The sequence below is a fragment of the Akebia trifoliata genome, chromosome 3 (assembly GCF_017979445.1).
Source record: "Akebia trifoliata isolate Shusen 1 chromosome 3, ASM1797944v1, whole genome shotgun sequence".
NCBI classification, from domain to species: domain Eukaryota; kingdom Viridiplantae; phylum Streptophyta; class Magnoliopsida; order Ranunculales; family Lardizabalaceae; genus Akebia; species Akebia trifoliata.
In genome coordinates, this window is record NC_141377.1 from 9501481 (window position 1) to 9507815 (window position 6335).

Here is a 6335-nt window from a genome sequence, read left to right on the forward strand (position 1 = left end):
TTGTGAATCAAGAGTTCAATAGTCCAGAATCTTCATGCACCCATCTTAGTTAGTATGTTTTTTTGTTCTAAGGGTCAGCACTGCTTGTCTACTTGGTTAAATAACCAACTATTAACTATTGCATTAATGTTTTTTTTTTTTTTCTAAGTATTTATAGATATTGCATTAATATATCCAAGAAATTAGAACATGGGTAATCGTATGCGTGACATTCTAAAATGCTTAGATTAATCCAGGTATGATATGTATGTTCACATTTAGAAACATTGAGCTACATTGACAATTTAGAGAACACACGTTTAGTTGTGCGGTTTACTATGAGCTGCATGATTAAGTGGGGTACCCCTCTAATAAGTTGGAAAAATGTAAGGCTTCTCATAAGGTCTGGTGTAGCAAGGAGGCCCATCCCATGTGATATAGTTTTAGTTGTGGTTGTTCACAGTTTAGCCAATGGGACTACTTCTCTTTTAGGTGTTCATCAATTTTTTTCCTTCAACTAATCAGAATTGCTTTGTGCTACATAGTTTAGCATTGTATGGACTTTTTAAAGATGCATTGGATATTCTTAGAATTAGAGGCATGTTTGTTTGTTATTAATTATTACTTCTTGTGTAAGACTAACTGGGAGTTGACCAAATTGTTCATTCATTGTGCCTATGTAAATTCAGTGTAGTCCCATTTCCTTTATGTTTTTCATTTGTCTCGGTGCACTCCAAGGTCTTTAATTCAACTCTTTTCTAGCTGGAGGTCCACATTGGTGTAAGCAAAGTAGGGATTTTCTTTTGAAGATTTTCTGTTTAGGTGGGATCTTGTGGGCCTCTAATACTATTTTACCTGCCGGTAATATATCATGTTACCGGCAGATAAAATAAGTGCCTCTAATACATTATTTAACGGTAGTTTACAATAAATGACATTAAAAGGATACATTCCCTGCGGTTCAAATAAGCGCCTCTAATACAAATTTTAGTGGTGGTTTCCAATAAACGCCATTTATAATAGACATTGCCGGCGGTTTCTAACTATCAGTAATAGAAAAATACACGTGGACAAAAAGTTTTATCAGTATTTCATAATCATTGGTAATTGGTCCGAAAATCACCTTCAAAAATCTATTATTGGTGGTGGTTCTATAACCACCGTTGCGACCGCCACTATAATTTTCCTCGACGCCATAATTGCCAACGAAATGCTAACTGTCATTGATATAAGGCAAGTTGAAAATGCCAGTGAAAAATGTTTTTTTTTGTAGTGCATCTACTGTGAATTTGTTTTGTTCTTTCTATTTTCTCATTTATGCTCATGTTTGAGAGAGATTTTTTAGCACTTGAAGTTTTTTTCTTTTGGATATTATTAGAGAAAATTTATCAAAATGGTTGAGTTTTCAACCTTATTTACCAAAACAGGAACTATAGTAAATATTTTCGAAAATGATAATTTATCGTTTTTGAAAAAAAATTTATACCGAATTTTTTTATATCGAAAATACCCTTTTTTGTTTTACTGATGCATTTACCATTCTAACCTTAATAATACATTAAAATCCATCCAATCCTTTGAGTCTTTTTAATCTTTTAACAAAAATTTGTTCTTCGTCATCTCCATCTCCCTTTATTTTTTTGATCACATCTTCATTTCCTCTCTTGCTCGAATGGATCTTCAGGTATACCAAAGTTGAACGACGGCAGCAACTTAAATCAACTAATATCTTCTTTCTTGATCGATTCACTCTCTTACTCTATTTACTCCCTAAATTGATCACCTCTTTTAGGTTTTTTTGTAATATTTTTTTTTACATATTTAAAGTTACATTTGTTTGGTTAATAGTTCAATTTATTTCTTTTTTTGTTTTAGGATTATTTTTTTATACATATATTAAGGTACATTGTGATTGATTAAAATTTAACTAGATTTCATTTTATTTTTTTTTATATTTTCAAAGTTATTTTTATTGATTAATAACTCAATTAAATTTCTTATTATGTTTTAGGTTTTTTTATATTTTAACCTACATTTTTACTTGTTGATGGCTCAATTTAATTCTGTCATATTTTAGATTTTTTTGTTTTTTGTTTTTTTTGTTTTTACATATTTAAACCAAGAAAATCAACTAAATTCCATTTCTACCGACACCACCGCGCTGCCCAAGTTGACCAAGGCGTTGCGGTCCATATAGGCCTACATTTTGGTCCTTGGTCTTGTTTCGGATCTTGGATCACAGTGGAATCTTTGGATTTTTCTAATTCGCCTGAAAACCTTGCAACTTTCTCCTGTTACATATAAATAATCGCAATTAGGTCCGAAAACATAATTTAATTGAAATCAATAATAAATATGGATTAATAACGAATTGTATCTAATTAGAGGATTTAGTGTATAATTTACTCGTAAAATCTATGTAATTAAGACTTTAGAAACTACTTTCTAGATCCTGATCATCTGAAAATACCGCAAGCCTTTCAATCCTTCATATGAATATGCGAATAGTCGAAAGCTTGCGAGAGTCATTTTTCCTTTCTTCTCCAATTTATCCATATTCTTTCTTTGAAACGTACAACTTATAAATTTCTTTCGAAATGTGATTTTGAGTCTAATGATTTTTAATAATAAAAATATATAATAAATTTAATAGGGACTGAGATTTAAGCTCACAAGGCATCTCGATGATATGTTGATTAAATTCCTTAAATTGTAAATCTCCCACCCATATGATTCCAACCCATTTCATTTTACAAAACTCACATTCATTAACATCCCGACAACTCAAGTGAACAATTAGAGTTAAAACAATCAAAACTCACAAACCCTAATCTCTTTTTCCCTTTATACCTTTCAAGAACCCTAATCTCTCTCTTTCTCTCAAAAATTTAAATTTCTCTAGCTCATTCTCACTTACTCACTCACGAACCTCTTGCAAAGCTTTGTTGCTATGATTTTCTAATTTTGTTGAGGAATCAAGAAGGATATCATAGAGAAATAGGTAAGTCTTTCTCTCAGTCGTTGAACCTGAATAAACCTTTTCTCGTATACACTTATGTTCAATCTGGTTGTTGGGTAGTTTCTTTCTTGATTTCATGGATTAGATTTAGAGCCCTCTAAAAAACTCCTAACTTTTGTTTGAATGAGACTTGTGAAAGTACACACTCTTGATATCAGTAAATAAAAATAAAATTGAAGTGGTTTTAATCTTATCTATGCTCTTTTGTGCTCATAATGGTTAGAACTAGAGGGAGCAGACATTCAAACTCTACTGTAGAAGGCTCAAGCGAACATATTCCTAGAGGTCCCATAGATAGTTCATTACTTAGAACATTTAAAACACACAAAGTGTTTTTTATTTGGCAATCGCAAGTAAGTTCTACATTATCTTTTCAATTATTTGATATAATTAGTTATTATTATTATTATTTTTTTCATGTAATCATTTGTAGGTAAGCGAGGCTCTGACCATATTCAATCATTCAAAGAAGTTAGATGATTGGGATTACGAAATAGAGACCACTGCTTTTCAAGAGAAAGTGAAAGTTTCAGGTCTCTTGAATCTTGCAAGGTACAAGTATCAATATCTTAATAATACTTTGTTGACTGTTTTTATTGAGCAATGGCAATTGAAAACCAACACGTTTTATCTCCCATTTGGTGAGATGACGATTACATGGGATGATGTTGACTATATATTGGGTATTCCAATTATTGGTAAATCCATTTTCGTGACGTCCTTAATTGGTTCTACGGTTATAGATTTAGCAGTGGAGACTTTGGATCTTTAATTTGAAGAGGTGGCGACTGTTTCCATCAATTGTCTTATATAAAATTTGAAAGGGTATAGTTACAATGCAACCTCATAGGAATTAGATTGTGTTGTTAGGGGGTACTTATATGTTTTGGGGTGTACAATTTTAGCAGATAAAACAAGGAAAAAATTATTTGCAATATACTTGACATTGTTACGAGATGTTGACAATATCAAGGACTTTTCATGAGGTACAACCTTACTTGCAAGTTTATATCGACAACTGGGATGCGCATTGAGGAAAGATGTAACATAAATAGTGGGTTATTTACCGTTACTTCAAGTATAAGTAAATTAGATCTTTTTTTTGTTTTTAATTTGACATATATGTAATAAAAAATATATATTTTCACTTGCAAGCATGGATTTACGAGCATTTCTCACAATTTCAAGTGGGTTTGGACGAAGAGTTTAATGTTGGAGACCCGCGTATCAAGCGGTGGAAGCCACTCAATGTAAATGTCATTTCAACTAATGAACTCTAGTATATGCGACAAGCCTTCGATGATAAAGTGAAAAAAGACGTAAGTGTTAACCCATTTTGTATAATATAATGAGATTGTAATTATGTTTTACCTAATTTATATGCTTGGCAGGTGATTTAAAATCTACACAGAGGATAAACAAAATTATCCACTAAATCCAATCACATTCTACGACGGTTGTGTGAGGTTGGACAATGTCGTAGAACCTTACCATCCGATAAGGTATCTTGGACAATTTAGATATGTCCAAACAATTCCTCCATATCCAATGCAACTTATCTCAGAAGACAGGGGCCTAAATTTACAAGCTTACTGAGTGGAGAACAAATTTATTGAGAAACATTGGCACAAATGGTCTAAACATGTACTGTCTTCTGAAGTATTAGGAGATAAAGTAATTTTGCCATGGGATGTTGAATCGGCCTATCAGCTATGGTACGTAAACATATTGCATATGATCATCCAGAACCCGAACAATCGAATTGGAGCGTTACGACAACGTTGGCATCAATCACATAGAGTCGAGGTCCCCGAAGAGACCTCAAAATTGGTAATTTCATATATACAGTTCAGATTTTATAAATTTGAATCAAACTTTAGGTTAATTATTTACTACATTTTACAATATTAATTAGTGCATATGTATGTGGGTCAGGTTGAGATGAGATATTTGACATTGGGCCTATTAAAAGAATCAATTTCTTTAGAGCCCAATTAAGAATCACAGATGTTGTTAATGCGACAAAAGTAAGTATACAAAATACTTCATCCCCATCAAAGGTCTCCATCCCCACCGATGGTTAATGACGAAGCTCTAATTTCAATGAAACAAAAAACAAGAAAAGGAAAGGGGCCGACTAAACCGAGTAGGAAAAGTCGAAGGAGTTAATTTTATGAATTATTTTGATTAATTTGTTTTTTATATAAATACAATGTCAGAAGGAATGATTCTTCTAATACTATTTAAAATATAATATGATCTCATGTCATATGGTCAATAGCCCCTGTGTTATTGATCCAAGGAGAGGAAGAATCATTGAAAGAAGATGTAATATATGTGGGGGTGCCATTTTGAAATTGTTCATCTGAGAGTTGTATAGACCGAGCTATAGGATTAGTACTATAATCATCAACAGCAACATAGGCATTTGTATCATCAATCACATTGGTAAATATGTTAGTGCTGTTTGGGTTGTGTAGGGAGAAACGAATTGGTAGTTGGTGCTCAAAATCTTTATTATTCTAGTGATCTAATTGTGTGACGATGGATCTGGCTATGGAATTGATTGGAAAGCTTTATCTCGGGTCTTCTGAAGGTTTTGGAAGTCCACACATTGGGGAGAAAAGACGGAGACCAAGAGATGTAGAATAGTTGCTCAGCTGATAGACTTACTTCAAATTATATGGAGGAGGAGCAATTTGGTGAAGTGGTTGTCGAGGTTTCGAGGACCAGATTCAGAGATAGTTTTGGAGGTTGAGGTGAGAAGGTTTTAGAGCTGATACAATCAATATTTCACATTTAGCTTATAGGGTTCATTTTTCGCTTTAGAAATTACAAATTTCTTGCTTAAGTTCACATTTAATCTGTTATTTTGTTGGTAGTTCATCCATGTGACATGTACTCCAGATGGGAATGGTGGATTTTGAATGTGGTTTCGTGAATGTATTTTACATTAAATGTTATCTATGTGAATCCATGACGTTGATTATAAAGTTCGGATTATACTCTACTAAATATTGTGCAAGTCCTTGGCTGATATCTTTTTTGACTATCTACTACTTTGTGATCGTCTTTAACATCATTTTTTTTCCATGTATCTCCATAACTAGTTCTTCATATTTAGCTTTACAATGGCCTCTCCATATGGTTTTTCAGATGATAATGGCCTATACAACATTGGTTATCAACTTGCTTGTGCGAGAGTGCACAAAATATTATATTCTTAGAAGTTCATACTGCTTGTGTGATTTGAGTTGGCTGGTTGATGGAACAGACCAACTCAAATTGTTTAAAATATAAGGTTTTGTGAGTTTCATGAACCACATAGAGTTTGTGG

At 32.7% G+C, this 6335-nt stretch overlaps 1 long non-coding RNA gene across 1 annotated transcript; it reads left to right on the forward strand.

The window, feature by feature from the left end:
• The first annotated feature begins 2133 nt into the window (after positions 1 to 2133).
• On the forward strand, positions 2134 to 6041 carry LOC147405924 (uncharacterized). The gene is made up of 3 exons (XR_015176176.1): positions 2134 to 2980; positions 3222 to 3351; positions 3432 to 6041. It is a non-coding gene; the product is annotated as an uncharacterized LOC147405924 (long non-coding RNA).
• Positions 6042 to 6335: the final 294 nt, after the last annotated feature.